Source organism: Trichechus manatus, unplaced genomic scaffold, assembly GCF_000243295.1.
Source record: "Trichechus manatus latirostris isolate Lorelei unplaced genomic scaffold, TriManLat1.0 scaffold00013, whole genome shotgun sequence".
NCBI classification, from domain to species: domain Eukaryota; kingdom Metazoa; phylum Chordata; class Mammalia; order Sirenia; family Trichechidae; genus Trichechus; species Trichechus manatus.
Genome location: NW_004443949.1, coordinates 7067799 through 7085877, shown reverse-complemented (window position 1 = coordinate 7085877; position 18079 = coordinate 7067799).

Sequence of the window (18079 nt, the reverse complement as noted above, 5' to 3'; positions counted from 1 at the left end):
TCAGCTCCTTGGGCCTCAAGCCCGCATCTGCCCTGCTGGGGCAAGTATTCGAAAGCTCTGTAGCTGCACTGGTACAGTAAGTGCCTGGAGGCACCATAGTCCACCAGGAAGCCTCATGTGCACAGGCACTCAGCTCTGTAGCTCCGTGGGTTGGCTCCAGCACAGTTTCACACTCTTGTACTGATTTCCTGGTTCTGCTGCTGCTGGTTCTCTGCCAGTGCAGCTTCTCTGCTGCTGGTCCTCTGCTGTTGCCACACTTCTGTCCATTCACAGTTTCAAAACTGCTTCCACATTTTAGGTATCTGCTAGAGCAGCACCCTACTCTCTCAGTACCAGATTCTATCTTAGTCATCTAGTGCTGCTCTATCAGAAATACCACCAGTGGATGGATTTAACAAAGAGAAGTTTACTCTCACAGTCCAGTAGTCTACAGGTCCAAATTCAGGACAGCATCTCCAGGGGAAGGCTTTCTCTGTTTGTCAGCCTTCTCATCGGTGTTCCCCCAGACTAGGAGCTTCTCTGTGCAGGAGCCTCAGGTCTAAAGAACAGGCTCTTCTCCTGACACTGCTGTCCTGGTGGTATGAGGTTCCCCAACACTCACAGATTTTTAATATATTATTTAACTATTTCCAAAATATGAAAAAGTTCTGCAAAGGTTTTCTATAAGTAGGCCATGATTAAAAGATCAGCATGGTTCAAAATAACAATTTTAGCCCAATGAAAGGACATTACAGACATGGCAATCCAAACTAATACCATGGCCTCCACCAGACTGAGTCCAGCAAAATTAGATGGTGCCTGGGCACCACCACTAACTGCTCTGACTGGGATCGCAGCAGAGGCTCCCAGACAGAGCTGGACAGAAATGCAGAACAAAATTCTAACTCACAAAAAAAAATCAGACTTACTGGCCTGACAGAGACTGGAGAAACTGAGAGTATAACCCCCGGACCCCATTTTAGCTCAGTAACGAAGTCATTCCTGAGGATCACCCTTTAGCCAAAGATTAGACAGGCCCATAAAACAAAACGAGAATAAAGGGGCACACCAGCCCAGGGTCAAGGACTAGAAGGCAGAAAGGGACAGAAAAGCTGGTAATAGGGAACCCAAGGTTGAGAAGGGAGAGTGTTGACATGTGGTGGGGTTGTTAACCAATGTCATAAAACAATATGTGTACTGTTTAACTAGAAGCTAGCTTGTTCTGTAAACTTTCATCAATTTAAAAAAGAAAAAAAGAGACACGGCAACCCTTAGAATGGGAGGGAAAGACAGTAACAGGTCAGAGATTTAAAAAGATTCTGCAGTGCAGGAAAGTTGGAGCTATCGTTTTAATAAACTCAAACAGATAGAGCTGCAACCCTGAACATTCACTACAGAAAGCTGCAGCACATAATAAAGATTTTCTATAGGATTTTGGAGAACCCAGAATTGACAGTTTCAATAAGAATTATAGGAAAAATACAGGTAATTAATTTTAAGCCATATACCCCATTTTGAGAAACAGTAAACTGGGGAAATACTGTCCAAAAGGCTTCCTAGGGAGGGTCTTAATAGACACCCCTTACTTTGTCAGACTGTAGGGAGTGCTTGGGACATGGGCTGGCATTCAATGTGCCCCTTTGTTCTTTACCCAAGTACAGAGAAAGGCCCAGCAATGAAGAGAGCCTGTGCAAGCCGTTCTCTCCTTCAGAGGACTGCCTCTCCTTGGAGCCATATGAATCAAACTAGCCTTACTATTTAAAACATGAACAGGCAAGATTGGCAAGACATTTGAGAAAATCCAGTAGCAAAATGAGATGTTGAGCAAAAAGAACAATCCGCTGGTCTGTGGAGGGTTAGGTAATGCAGGTGGCAAAATAGGACCTCCACAAGCTCTACTTACAATCATTAGGAAAAGTTCAGAAGATACTGTACCTATAAAACAATTAAATTAACTGCAAAAAATGACTAGAGAATATGCCTCCCAATTTAGCGTGACAAGAATAAGCGATGGGCACTATCAGAAAATAGACAACAGCCACAGAAAACCATGGTACTGCACCTGTTTAACAGCAAGAGAAAGAATAGCATAAAAGTAAAAGAAAAAAAGTATCACAGAGCCAAAAAACACATAAATGTACAGATTAAAAGGTCCAGTAGTATGAAAGAAAAGAGTTCTACATTTAGTCAAATTCTTGTTAAATTTCAGAACAAAATACTTTAAAATTCCAAGAAAGGAAGAACAGTGTTACCTACAAAGGAATATTGATTCACTGGCATCTGTATCATGAGAGCTTCTAGCCTACAGTGGAGCAATGGCTTCTAATTCCAAGGAGGGAAAATGTTCTGAACCTGGGAATCTTTACTGAGCGACATTATTGATCAATTCAAATTTCAAAAAATAAAGGTATTCTCAGGTACATATAGAAAATCCCCCTATTTAGATATAGAAACCAGAAGATTCTGAGAAAATAGCACCACGAACATGAAGATTTTATTTATCAAAAGGGATATTTAAGAAGATAAATAACCCTACAGATATATAAAATATCAGAATTTTGTTAACAGGTTTAAAATGACCTCTATAATCTTTAGTTCCTTACTGGAATGATTTCATTTGCTAATTATAGCAACCCAGCTCAAAAGGGTTTAGAACAATAGTTAACTTGGTGATTCCTCAAGTGTGTTTCCTGGAACATCAGCAACTGCTAGGAACCTGTTAGAAATGCAAATGTTCAAATCACCCACCAGATCTGCTGAATTAGAAACTCTGGAGTTAGAGCTCAAAAATCTGTATCTTAGCAAGACCTTCCGATGATTCTACCATACACTCAGCTTTGAGAAACATTGTGTAAGAGTAACTTGACAACACAGGATTGTAGATAGCTTCAGAGAGAAAAGAATATCCTCTTCTCTCTCTTTCTCTGGCCCTCAGCATAGAACAAAGGAGATGTTCAGGAAGGAGATGGATTTTACTGCTAGCATAGGGTGCTACTGTTTGCTCAAAGTGGCATCACAGGGCCTTCTTTGATTCCATCACTGAGACCTGCAGCATGGGACACTCTGATTGGTCAGGTCTGGACATCTGGTTTCCACTATCACAACTTTGGCTGATGAGATCAAATCCACCTGAATGTCATAAACTTTCTTTTCCTCAGAAAAGAAGGACCCTGACATCAGAAGACAGGGAAAACAGCAGAAGTTCATATAATTATATTTTTTGGCACTTGGCATTCATACAAATACACACCTCTTTCCTATCAGTTCGGAAATCTGTTTCTCGCATCGAATAGTGCAACTATATTTCACTTACCACCAAAGCGATGGTTGACTCTTCCCAAGGGGAAAAATTCCTTACTGCACCCAGGCATAAACCCAGATTGTCTGCATTAGGTCTGGATATAACTCATCATTATTCACTGAGAGTCAGAAATTCAGCCACTAACATACACAGTTTTTAACAGTGGATTAATTACAGGAACATCAACATATAGACATTGATTTAGAAAAGGAGAATTGGGTAAACAATTTGGAATAATCACTTATTCATAGCATACAAAGTCTTCCACTTCTTTAAAAGCATAATTCATTCAAAAAATAATATATAAACTTACCAACAAAAAGACAAACAACCCAACCAAAAAAAATGGGAAAGGATGTGAGCACACATTTCATCAAAGAGGATATTCAAATGACCAGCAAGCACATGAAAAGATGCTGAACGTCATTAGCCAATAACTAGAGAGATGCAAATCAAAACCACAATGGGATACCATCTCACCCCCATTAGAATGGCAATAATTTAAAAAACGAAAACCAACAGGTATTGGAGAGGTTGTGGAGAAATTAAAACACCCATCCACTGATGGTGGCAAAGTAAAACGGTTCAGCCACTGTGGAAATCAGTTCGATGTTTCCTCAAAAAGTTGAGCATAGAACTACCATATGACCCAGCAATCCCAATCCTAGGTATATATCCAGAAAAAGTGAAAGCAGGAATACGCACAGAAACCTGCACACCCATGTTCATTGCAGTAGTTTTCACACTAGCTGAATGGTAGAAACAATTGAAATGTCCATCAACAGAGACGAATGGATAAACAAAATGTGGTAAATACATTCAGTGGTACATTACTCAGCCATAAAGAGAAATGAAGTCCTGATGCATGCCACAAGGTAGATAAACTTTGAAAACATCATGCTGAACGAAATAAGTGAAAGCTCTCACTTCCATGAAACAAGAAAATATACAGAAATCAAATATTATTATTAGTTAGCTGGGGCGAGAGAAAGGAGAAAGAAATTTTTGCTTGGGGGCATTGGGTTTGTGTTAATAGTGGTAGAATAATCTGGAAAAGGATAACTGTAATTGTTGCACAACATGAAGAATATAATCAGTGTCACTGAACTTGACATGTAGACATAGTTGAACTGATGAATGTTTCATTGAGTGTATTTTTACCACAATAAAAAAAGTTTTAAAAAGTAAGTAAAAAGCATGGCAAAGAATAAAACTCAGTTATTCTAATGTAATAAAATCGCAAGCATATGACATGTTTATATAACAAAATATAAAGTAAAATAAAAATATAAATCAGTGAAAGTAATATAGATGGTGTATAATATTTAGCTTTATGAAATCGGCACGAATTATATGCTTCGGTTTATAATACATGCTATGATGACATATATCATAACACTCAATCATGTCCCAGGTATGGAGTGTAATACTGAGGTTGGGGAGTTGGAACAGTACAGCAGCAGTAGCTGCGATAGGTAAAGTGATGAAGGTAGCACATTTTCAGAGGAGACATTATATACACATGTGCAGAAATATAAATAGTCTAAAGTCTCACTATGGTTTGATATGCTTGTTGCAGTAGGAACAATAGTCTTTATCATTTCTTGGATATTTTCCCACTTATGAAAATGAATCCTAAAAATCAATGATAATTTTCCAAAATTCTTTAGAGGAATATAGATTTTTCTCGCTGTCTCTTTCTCTCTGTATACACACACACACACCAGCATTCTGATCTCCGTGTTGGAAATTTTTCATGATTCTTTATTTCTGTGACTCAATTTACATAAAATAAATCCAGGTCACCTATTGAAATATAATTTAGTTCATGCATGGAGAATTCAGCTTGGAAAATCAATACCTGTGTACTTGTTTAAAAGAATCAGGATCCACAGAGATGAAGGTGGTAGGCCAAGGACACATGCAGTAAAAATGATACATTTTGGGTGGTGGTTCAGTTTATTTATAATTTTATTTTTTCTAATACTGCATTATCTGATTAGTCGATTTGTTTCCAGATGGCATGATTAAGTGTCCAAATGTCTAAGTTTCTGTTCCTATGGTTTAACACGTTGTATTTATATCAGAACAGCTGACTTCAACAGCTGGTTTTTCCTGAAATAGTTTTCGGCCAAAAATTTTCCTTTTCAATCCATTCAGGTCATTCAATTTACAGCAGCAGAGTAATTCTATGGAATGTTTCAGGAATTTTCCTTATACTTGAAATGGAAATTTGACATTAGAGACTTTCTAATGGCCACAAGGTAATATGCACACATTTGATTCTTAGGTCACTGTTATTACATATTGAGTAGTACAGATTCACCAACTGCTCTTATCGTAAGTCATTGTACATATCAATGCCAATTTCAATTAAATTCAAGTATTACATTTTTTAAATGTGAATTATAGTCTATATTGGCATATTTTTCCCGTTTATGCTATTCAAGTTATTTCATAATTGAATATATAAGTATACATTATTACAATAGATATTAAACAATTTGATGCACTTAAAATTCACATACATATACACCAAATAAGAAATTAATGATGAAAAATAAAATAATAATAATTTCATGATAGCTAATGTAAAATGGATTTTTTTAATTATGAAAAATATTTTGATAATCTTCAACCATTGGGAGGAGAACAAATAATTATTAAAGATGCAGATATTTAGTTCAGATAGCAAACGTATGATTCTCAACTCTGTCACTTGCTTGCTGTGACCTAGGCCAAGTAACTTTGCTTGCCTCAATTTTCCCAACTGTAAATTACTCTGAAAGTAAATTAGAAATCAATAATTCTTTAATAAACACAAGACCTATGCTTGGAAACATAAAAAGAAAAACATCCTTCTAAAGAATCCATAGATCTAAGAAGAAATAAAAATAAGTATTTAGAAATAAAGAAATAGAAAGTATCACATGTCAAAGTTTTTTAGGTACAGTTTAATGTTTCTAGAAGATTTATTCATTACATGCTTATATTATTAAAACAAAATGAAAAATATTATATAATTACCCAACTCCCCCCAAAAAAAGATGTGCAAGAAATGTATAGAGAAATTATAAAATTGAATGAAATGCATTAAACCCAAAATCCACTGCCTTCAAGTTAATTCCAACTCATAGAGACCCTATAGGACAAAGTAGAACTATCCCGTAGGGTTTCCAAAGCTGTAAATCTTTACGGAAGCAGACTGCCACATCTTTCTCCTGCAGAGCAGCTGGTGGGTTTGAATTGATGACCTTTTGGTTTGCAGTCAAGCATTTAACCACCGCACCACCAGGGCTCCTTATGAAATACATTAGGAAAAGCTAAATAAATAGATGTCTATGTTTATGAATAATAATAAAAACAACAACAACACAAACCCTTTGCCATCGAGCTGATTCCTACTCATAGTGACCCTATAGGACAGAGAAGAACTTCCCCATAGGGTATCCAAGACTGTAACCTTTTAAGGAAGCAGACTGCCACATCTTTTTTCCATGGATCAGCTGGTAGGTTCAAACTGCAGACCTTTCAGTTAGCAGCCAAATGCTTAACCACTGTGCTACAAGGGCGCTTATGTTTATATGAATAAGAAGACATAATATAAAATTGTCAATTATATCAACCTAAAGCTATAAGGGCAGTACAAATAAAAGGAAATCCTAATGAATAATATATATGTGTAAAACTAAGAGGTCAGTCTTACTAGTAATAAGAGAAATACCAAGCAAAACCACAAAGATAGCAATTCATACCAAACTGATGAATAAAACTGGAAAAGCTGATAGAATCAAGGGTTGGCAAGGACACTGAACCATCTAAAATACATTGTATGCTTACCGTGGCAGACAGACCATAGAGTGCTCCCATATAAATTCCTGACCCCTGGTGTTCACATCTTGTATATTCCCTTGAGTGTGAGCAGGACCATAACTTTTCTAATCCATGGAATCTGGCAGAGGTGAAAGAATTTTGCATTTGTAATTGAGGTTCCTAATAAATGTGAACTAATCAAAAGGGAGATTATCTTGGATTGGCCTAATTTCATGAGGTAAACCCATTGCCGTCGACTCGATCCCAACTCATAGCGACCCTATACGACAGAGTAGTACTGCACCATAGAGTTTCCAAGGAGCACTTGGCGTATTCAGACTGCCGACATTTTGGTTAGTAGCCATAGGACTTAACCACTGCGCCACCAGGGTTTCCTTTAGAAGCTCCTAATAGAGCAACTTTAACCTCCTTGAGGTCAGAGACACCAAGCAGTGGAGACTCTCCTTGCAGTCTTGATGAAGTAAGCACTGATGTTGGTGAAGTTTATGGGATACACAACTGTGATCAGCCTCTAGGAAATATGCGTGGTCTCTAGACCTTAGAGCAGTTTCCAGACAATAGCCACACAAAAAAAAAACAAAACAGAGCTCTCAGTCATATAGACACAAGGAAATGAATTCCACCAACAAGAAGCTTGAAATTGAATTCTTCCTGAATTGAGTCTCCAGATAAGAATACAGCACAACTGACACCTTGATTGTAGCCTTGGGAGACCCCAAGCAGAGGACCCAATTCGGCAATGCCTAAGCTCCTGACACACAGCGACTTTGAGGTAATAAATGTGTATTGTTTTAAGCTACTAATTTTGTGGTAACTTATTACGCATCAATAGAAAACTCCTAAAACCACTTTAAATAGAAATTTGGCAATGTCTATTAAAACCAGATAGGACTACACTATATAATCCATTACTAGTAACATTTCCTACAGAAATACTTACAAAAGTGCATCAAGAGACATGTACAACAATATTTATTGATATGTAGCTGTAATAGAAAAATACTGGAAATATACTAAATATCTTCTGAAAAGAGGATACAAAAGTAAATCACTTTATAATTTGTATGAGGTTTATTATGTGGCAGTAAAATTTGCTTCCACTTAGGAAGCTAGAAAATGAAAAATAAATAAGCCCATGTAAGTACAATAATAAAATATCAAGGAAAACAGTAAAAATTATGAAAACAAACCATAAAGACAATGGAGAAAAATCAATTAAACCAGAAGTTAGTTCTTTAAAAAGATCAATAAAATTGTTCAATATCTAGCAAGACTGATCCAGAAAAGTTAAGAGAAGACAAAAAGAACAAAAATGAAAGAGGGCACGCTATTACAGAACCTACAGATATTTGCTGTTGTATGCCCATGAGTAGATTTTCATTCATAGCAACCTCATGTGACAGAGTAAACTGCCCCACAGGGCTTTGTAGGCTGTGATCTTTATGGGAACAGATAACCAAATCTTTCTTCTGTGGAGCTGCTCGATGGGTTCGAATCACCAGACTTTCAGTTAATAGCTGAAGGCTTAACCGTTGTGCCACCATGGGTCCTTACAGATATTTAAAATATTAAGAAAATATTTTGTTTGTGGCAATAAACATAACAATTCAACTTACCTCATGCTCCTTCTCTATTACCTTCTTGTAAACCAGGAAGACCGTTTGTCAACTCTCCTGGGTAATCCTGTAGTTAGGTCACACGGGCGTACTGTGTGTACCTGTTTCTACTCTGTAGAAGGCGGCTCTATCGTCTCCTGCTTGGCCTTTACTTCATATTGCAAAACTTCAGGTGCAAGAGTCTCACTTCCCTCCCCCAGCACTTCTTCACACCATCTTGCTCTACATCCATAACTAAAAATAAAATAGTAAGTAAATTATCAATTAGTTAATACAAGTGACTTTAATTTTAGTACAAGTGAGTTTGTAGACCCTGGGTGGTGTAAGCGTTTAAGTGTTCCACCACAAGCAGAAAGGTTGGCAGTTTTAACCCACCCAGAGGTGTGTTGGAAGGAAGGATTGGTGATCTGCTTCTGAAAGGTCCACCCAAAAAAAAAACAAAAAACAAACCCATTGCTGTTGAGTTGATTTTGACTCATAGCAACACTATAGGAGCCCTGGTAGCACAGTGGTTAAGAGCTACGGCTGCTAAACAAAAGGAGGACAGTTCAAATCCACCAGCCAGCCACTCCTTTGAAACCATATGGCGCAGTTCCCCTACTCTGTAAGTTCACAGCCTCGATATGGAGCAGTTCCACTCTGTACGCATGAGGTTGCCATGAGTCTGAACAAACTCAATGGCAACTAAGAACAGCAACAAGTATGTACTTTATATAGAATTTTATGAGGGCTACAAGCCTTCCAGCACAGTGCCCTAGAGAACGAGTATATGTGCGCATATGAGTGTGCACGTGTGTGAGTGCATGCGAAAACATGCGAGTGTGGTCTATTGTCATTTCCAGAGGACATTGAGTTCTCCCACTGGTTTTTCCACAGACACTCATAGTCCTCCTTTCTTTCACTCTAGAGGAGCACTCAAACATTGTTTTTAAAACAATTAGAAAATATAGGTGTATGCATTTAGTACTCTTTCTCCCCTTGTTCAGTGGCATCTTTATAAAAAGGTAGAACAGTGCTAATTGGTAAAAAAGGGCTGACAAGGAGGTTTTCCTGACAACTACTATTTTTATTTAGATTGCACATTTATTTTGGGAGTATAAGAAAAGATATAAGTAATCAGGTCCCATCTAAATTGCCCTTGGTACCATTATTAATAATTTCTGAAGAAAATTTCCAGCAGGAAACTTCCAGAAGAAATGACACTATAAAGTGTGACTCTTGTTTACTCATTGGCACACTTAGTTATGAATCTTACACTACCCGATGGTCTATAAGGCAACTTTTTCTCACTGAGTGTGTACTCTGGGAAGCGTAATTGCCTTTGCTGGATCTATGTTCACTCACTGGCACCCTTCCATTAGCAATTTGGATGCAATGCTGTAGTGTGCTTGGCTCAATTCGATAGCAAGCTTTCAAGTGAGGCGGCTGATTATTGCACCACAGTTCAACAACTCCGGGGGATAGTGCACAAAAGCATAACCTTTCCATTACGTCTCTGGCATTTGGAAGGGTACTCAGGCAGTGGGCCATTAGCAAAAAGAATCAAAGCTCTCTCATAGTTGATCTTGAACACTCAGAGTTCAGGGTGTGTTGCAAATCATTTCTTTCCTCCTGCCTCCTTTCAGTCTACACACCACCTCCTTTAAGTGATTTTCTGGAATTCCCTTATTTCTGGAACTTGATCTTCATTTATTTTACCTCTTGGGGCTCCACACAGCATCCAGACTTTCTCCTGCTTATGGCTAGTTTCACTGAAATCTTTGAGCTAGGTGTGTCCCTGTGCCTTGATGTTTAAATTAGAGAGACTCATTTCTGGCTTCTTTTTTTTTCTATGAGCTCTATAAAGCATATTTATCTTCAAGAGTTAACAAGAAAAGAAACTTTTCTTCAGTTAATATTGATTACCTCTTGTCTCTCTGGCATAACTTTGACGTATTATTATGTTTAAGAAACCCTCCTCATTGAGATAATAGGAAGAAAGAATAGGAGTGAAGGAGAAAGGGAATGCTCTTCTTTCCTATACATGCTTTTTGTTATGCTCTTGGATCTTTTATCTGTAAGTACACGTCATGTCTCTGTGTATGTGGACACTCGTGTCTGATGTATACGTGCACACAAACGCACACAAGTGGAAAGAGTGTATATAGTGTGTATTATGCAGTATATTTCCTCACTCTTCCCAGGTCCGAATCTTTTTCTCACATTATAAAACCTATAGGCTTAAATGTATTTCTCTTCTTTGAGATTAAAGGATGTAACCATCGTCTTTTACAGAATACCATACCAATATTGTGTAAGATAGTTCCTAATGTTCTGTTCATTTTTATCTAAGGCAACCATTACCATCAGCTTGGAACTTATTAGGAATGATGTTCTCTCAGGCCCCCCTGTAAACCTACTGAATCAGAAACTCAAGAGGTGGTATCTAACTTCTTATGTTTTAAGAAGTCCTTCAGGTGATTCTGAAGCACAAACAAGCTTGAGAACCACTGCCTTAGAGAATGAGAGAATGTAAAGCAGGAATTAGCTTGTAAATTGTGGATTAGTGTTTTTACAATATTTTACACCTGGAAGAAGTAAACACAGGTCATACAGATGTTTTATGTTTCTGATAGTGAACAAGTCTAGATAAACAATGGATGATACAGATGATACTGTCCTTGTCATTCAGTCTAACCAGGGAGATGTTTGCTGCTCTTATCAAAATTGTCTCCTTGTGTCAAATAAAGCAGTTGGCCCATGAATAGAGATGTCTGATTGGAGAGGGTTACATGTGCCTTCACTGGATCTGACAATGAGCAGCTCTTTTCCCACATTCTCTGAATGCAAATTGTGTGAATATAATATTGGGAAATATGTTCCTGCTTCAGACCGAACAGATTCAATTGCCTGGAGTGATGAGAACTAGTTAAGGACAAGCTTGTTTCTGATACATAGCAGTTGAGTGGCAATGTACAGGGAAGACAAGGGGCATCTCATATTCAAATTAATCTTGGAGGACCAAGATGCCTATGACATGTCCCATAAGAGCAAACCAAACAAATTACAGTGTGGGCTCACCACAGCCATTTCTTCTTGCAGGAGGGTCAGTGTTTACACAACCATTAGAGGCTTATCCATCCAGATGACAGACACCTGGACTGTAAGACTGCACTAAACCTGGGCCCAACAGAGGAAGATTTTACTGATAGGCATCAGGATTGCTTCTATTTTTTGTTTAATTCCTGGGTCTAAGAGAAATTTATTTGTTTGAAACATTCAAGTACACTAGAAAAAATTGAAATAGAAATTATTCAACTCATTCTTATAGCCATTCCAATATATGTGTATTGTTCCTCCCTTTTCCAATCACAAGAAACAACTCTGGAGTCATGATCAAGAAACCATAGCACCTATAGGACTAGCAGAATATACTTCAGTAACTGTATTCCTAGTCTTAAAAATTATCAAATGAGATGAAAAAATTGCTAGTATTAAACAGATTATACACGATCTACACATGCCCAGCATATCAACTTGACTATATCACTGTTACTTCATGTGGTAGGCAGAATAATGGCTCTACCAAAGATGTCCATACTCGAATCCTTGGGACCTATGAATATGTTACCTTACATCGCAAAATGAAGGTTGCAGATGTGATTAAGTTTATGGACCTTGAGATGGAGAGATTATCCTGGATTACCTGTGTGCGCTCAATCTAATCACATGACTCCTTAAAAGCAAATAAATTTTCCCAGCTGAGGTCAGAAAGAGATGTATTCCCAGAAGTAGGTCAGAGAGATGAGATGTGGGTAGGACTTAATGCCCTGCTACTGATTCTGAAATGTGTGGGATAAATGCCGGGGAGGGGATGGGGAGAAAGTTTTTTAGGAGCTAAGAGTGGTCCAGCTGACAGACAACAAGGAAACAGGAACCTCACAAGGAACTGAATTCTGCCAACAACTGAAAGAGTGAAAGAATGAACTCTCCCTAAAAAAAAAAAAAACCATTGTTATTGAGTCAATTCCAAGTCATAGAGACCCTCCAGGACAGAGTAGAACTGCTCTGCAGGGTTTCCAAGGAGTGGCTGGTGGATTCGAACTGCTAACCTTTGGTTAGCAGCCTGAGCTCTTAACCACTTCTCCACCAGGGCTCCAAATTCTCTCTACAGCCTCCCATAAGGAACACAGCCCTGCTGACACCATAATTTTAGTCCAGTGAAACTTCAGATCTGTAACAATTATAAGATAATAAATTTATTCTGTTTTAAATCATTAAATTTATGTTAATTTGTTATAGAAGCAATAGAAAACTCATACTTCATACTCAATATAACCAAAATGTATCCATAACACCCCCAAAGCCAGGTCCTCCTCCAAGCTTGTCGATCTCTGTAAATGGAATCATCATTCAGCTAAGTGCGTGCTCTTACTTCTGTTACAGGCATTGAGAGGATTATACTGGGGTCTTATTTCTATGAATGACTAATGGAAGTGGATGGCAGGCAGATCACTGGCAGTGTCTGCCACGGACAGAACTCATGGACAAGTCTGCTGCTGAGAAGTGTGTGACCCAGGACACAGGTACTAATGCAGGCCCACATACCACATGTCTACACATTTAAAAGCTGTAAATATGTGTAACAAATTCCTAACTGTGCTCTATCCTCTGATTTGTCAAATACATCTTGCTAAAGTCCAGGAAGCCCAGATTTGAATGAAGACTTCTCCACCTCCATGCACGTATGTGCCTGTACATGGCAGTGCAGAAAACATCAGCACCCGCTCAAGCCCTAAGCTACAGGATTCAGGATAAAGCCCTGTCTGCCTAGGTAGAAGATAGGTTCTGAAAGTGAACAAAAAAGTAAAAGTGACCTGCTCTCACTGTTCTAACTTTCCAGTAGGCAGACAGAAAGTAAACAAGAAACATAAGGGTACAGTGCTTGAGAGACTCCGGCATTTAAGGAGACAATGGAAGAGGCATCACACTCAACCAGAGTTGAATCAGACGAAACTGAAGAACTGATCCTCAGTAGAGGAGGCTGGGCAAAGCTTAGCGATGAAAGAAGAGAGTAAAGGGGCTCAGTGGCTGTGGAAGAAGGAAAACAGAAAACAATAAGTCTAAAATATTGTTTATGTTGAGAGGTACACAGATAAGTTGAAAGTCAAACACTTTTTAAGGATCCGGGAATAATGTGAATAGAATTAAAGAACCAATGCTGTGCCCCTCCCCTTATAGATTCAGCATGTCTTAGAAGATGTGACTCAAACATGAAGAACTGTTTATTACAATCTTGTAACCTCTGTTTTTTGTGTGTGCATGTGGTGAGGGGCTGCTTACTTTAAAGTTGTTGAATAATGGAAGGTACTTTCCTTTCTTTCCACTATTAACATACTGGTTATGGGGTTATATCAATACAAAAACACCTTTATTTTCATTATAATAAGGTATTTATTAAATGTATGAAGTATAATTAACGTTTTACCTTATTTGGATTTTTTTTCTCATTTTACCCTCCTCTGCATCTCACCCCATGCTAGTTCTGCAGATTTTCAACAATAGAAGTACTTTATATAGATTTAATTTTAATGTGGTTTCCATTACCAGTGCTTGCTCCATGCTCTGTTTAGATTCATAATTTTAGCTGATAATGACTACTGATTTCAAAGAAATACCAGCTGCTTTTTTAAAGGATGGTGGCATGCCCAGTAAAGGAACAATTTATATTTTGCCAATTGTTCAAAAGGCCCATTTGGAAAAGTGAGTTAACAGTCACCATTTTTTCAATTTATTCAGGCAATGTTTTGGTTCCCTGTAAAGACTGGAACTCAGGCAGCAGTTTAGATGACCTGTCTTTTAATCTAGCTCTGATTTCCTACCAAGCTCTCCAGCCTTGTCTTGTTCCAACCCCTGCCTTGCTCTCTGCACACTCGTTACATTGGCATGTGTTTGGTTCCTTTGAACAAATCATGTTCCTTCCTATCCTAGGTCTGTGATGACCGTGTGAATACCTTTTCCTGGAGTTAACTCTTACACCCAGTCCGATTATCTGACACTTTGTAATACCGATCTGTGGTTAAATTTCTTTCCTCAAAGAAAGCATTTTTGGTCTTAACAGATGAAGTGAGCCCACAGCCCAGCCATTATATATTTTCATGATAACTTGTACATTTCTCAATTACACATTATTAATTTTTGATAAAACTATTATATTAATGTAAAAGGTTAAAGGACCTATTAGTTTATGTTTTTTTTTAACAATACTGTCCATAAAAAAAAAAAAAACCCATTGCAGTTGAGTTGATTCCTACTCATAACGACTGTATAGGACAGAGTACAATTGTCCCATAGAGTTTCCAAGGACTGGCTGGTGGATTCGAACAGCCGACCTTTTGGTTAGCAGCTGAGTTCCTATCCGCTGCATTGTCCATAGGTACATAACAAACAAAATAACCAAACCCACTGCCGTCAAGTCGATTCCAACTCATAGAAACTGTATAGGCGAGAGTAGAACAGGGTTTCTGAGGCTGTAAACCTTTACAGAAGCAGACTGCCACATCTTTCACCTATGGAAAGGCTGGTGGGCTTGAACTACCGACATTTTTGTTAACAGCCAAGCGCTTTAACCACTGTGCCACTGGCTCCACCGTAGGAACTTAGTAAACAATAAATATTTCTTAAAAAATAAAGACACATTACAGGAGGCGGGGCCAAGATAGAGGAGTAGTCAGACGCTTCCTGTGGACCCTCTTACAACAAAGACCCGAAAAAACAAGTGAATCGATTATATATGGTAATCTGGGAGCCCTGAACATCAAAGGCAGAGTTGAGGAACCGGACTGAGTGGCAGGGGGAGGGAGAGACAGTTTGGAAGCAGTGAGGAGTTGCCAGTCCTGACCCGAGAGACTGAGCCCTTCAGGCCTGATCAGCTTGGGGTGAGCTGTGAGGCAGGCAGTCAGCGGTCCTTAGGAGCTGTGTTTTCTGCACCAGGCAAGACCCAGTGCCAGACAGTCTACATGGGCCACCCAGAACCAGTGAGAAGCAGCCCTGGATCAGCGAAAGATAAGTACTTGCGTACTGCTTACAGTGCAGATCAAAAACACCCCCCTTAGGAAAAAACCTCTCGCCCATTTACCTCCTCACTCCTTGCTCTGCTCTGGGTACCAGACTGGCTTCAGCAAATGCCGAGTCCCCTGGGCCAGAAGTAGGATCCCTCACACTCTCTGAGCCATTATCCCTGGCTTGGAGAGTGAACAAATTAACAAACGGGAAAAAATAAACTGCCGACTCCCCTAAGCCAGGTACCCCAGGTAGGCACAGCTCCTTTGCCTAGACACAGGCATAAGGGGTCCACGGACTTTGAGTGCCTTTTCCCCTGCATAGACTTGTGTGGGCCCATCTCAGCAGCGTGGGCCCTCATTACTGGAGTACAACAAGGTATATACCGGAACTCTAACTTCAACTGTTTCAGCTGTGAAGTGGCAGGTTCTTCACATTTGACACTGCTTTGCCCATTAAGCAGGGTCTTCACCTACCCACATCAGGGGTCTGAGGACTGGTGGCTCCACCCACGCCATTTAGCCACCTGCGATAGGGGCCCATGAATAAGAGGTGCCCCCCAGACCATACATCCGACAGCATTAGGTGCTCATAGTCTGGCTGTGAAATCCACCCACCTATGTGCTCTAGGGAACAGGGACATGCCTTTCTCCGGGACACCCGGGGATAGCCATCAGCCATCAGCCTCCAGCCTTGCTCAGAGTGTGTCCTCCTGCTGCAGCCAGATGCCTGTCCCTACACCAAACACCCATGCCTGTCTAGGACTGTAAGTGAGAGCCTACACCACACACTTGGTGGCTATCTACCTGGGCACCTGAGCTGAATCTACAAAGGAGGAGTGGGCGGACTCCTGAGCTCACATATCTAGTAACAGATCTAACTAGCTGGTGACAGGACAGTAGAGCTTCAAAGTTTCCAGTAATCAAACTAGCTCATACCAGCAGCATATTTGGGCATATCAAAATAAAATCAGATGCTAGGATACAGTAAGCAAACATAAAATACATAAGTATAATAACTTACTGATGGCTTGGAGACAGCAGTCAATATCAAATTACATAAAGAGGGAATCCATCATGGCTACAGCAAGCTCCCAAAATAAAGAATGTAGAAATTTTCCAGAGGAGGAAAATTTCTTGGAATTACCAGAGGTAGAATACAAAAGATTAATATACAGAACTCTTATAGAAATTAGAAAGGAAATTAAGTAAAACACAGAACACACAATAGAGGAAATTCAAAACATTAGAGAAGAGCATAATGACAAATTTATCAGGCTGCAAGAATCCGTAGAGAGACAGCGATTAGAAATAAAGAAGATTAACAATAAAATTTCGGAATTAGACAACTCAATAGAAAGTCATAGGAGCAGAATTGAGGCAATGGAAGTCAGAAGAAGTGAGATTGAAGACAAAGCACTTGACAATAACTTATTTGAGGAAAAATCAGATAAAAGGATTTAAAAAAAATTAAGAAATTATAAGAATTATCTGGGACTCTATCAAGAGGAATAACCTAGGAGTGATTGGAGTACCATAACAGGGGAGGATAACAGAAAATACAGAGAGAATTGTTGAAGATTTGTTGGCAGGAAACTTCCCTGGTATTGTGAAAGATGACAAGATATGGAGCCAAGATGCTCATCGAACCCCAGGTAGATCCCAAAAGAAAGTCACCAAGACATATTATAATCAAACTTGCCAAAACCAAAGATAAAGAGAGAATTTTAAGAGAAGCTAGGGATAAATGCAAACTCATCTACAAAGGAGTCAATAAGAATAAGCTCAGACTACTCAACGGAAACCACACAAGCAAGAAGGCAATGGGAGGACATATATAATTCCCTGAGGAAAAAAAATGCCAGCCAAGAATTATATATCCAGCAAAACTGTCTCTCAGATATGATGGCAAAACTAGGGCATTTCCAGATAAACTGAAGTTTAGGGAATTTGCAAAAACCAAACAAAAATTACAAGAAATACGAAAGGGAGTTCTCCAGTTAGAAAATCGATAACATCAGATAACAACCCAAAACTAGAACACAGGACAGAGCAACCAGATGTCAATCCAGATAAGGAAGTCACAAAAGTAAATCAAAGCTAAAACACTGAAAATAGGTAAACAGATGTCAATATGTAAAAGATGACAACATTGAAACAAAAAAGAGGGACTTAAAAAATGTAGACATAGATTTTTCATATGGAGAGAAAGTCAAGGAGATACAAAGAAATAAAAGACTAGTATAAACTTAGAAAAATAGGGGTAAATATTAAGATAACCACAAAGCAAACTAACAATCATACAAGTC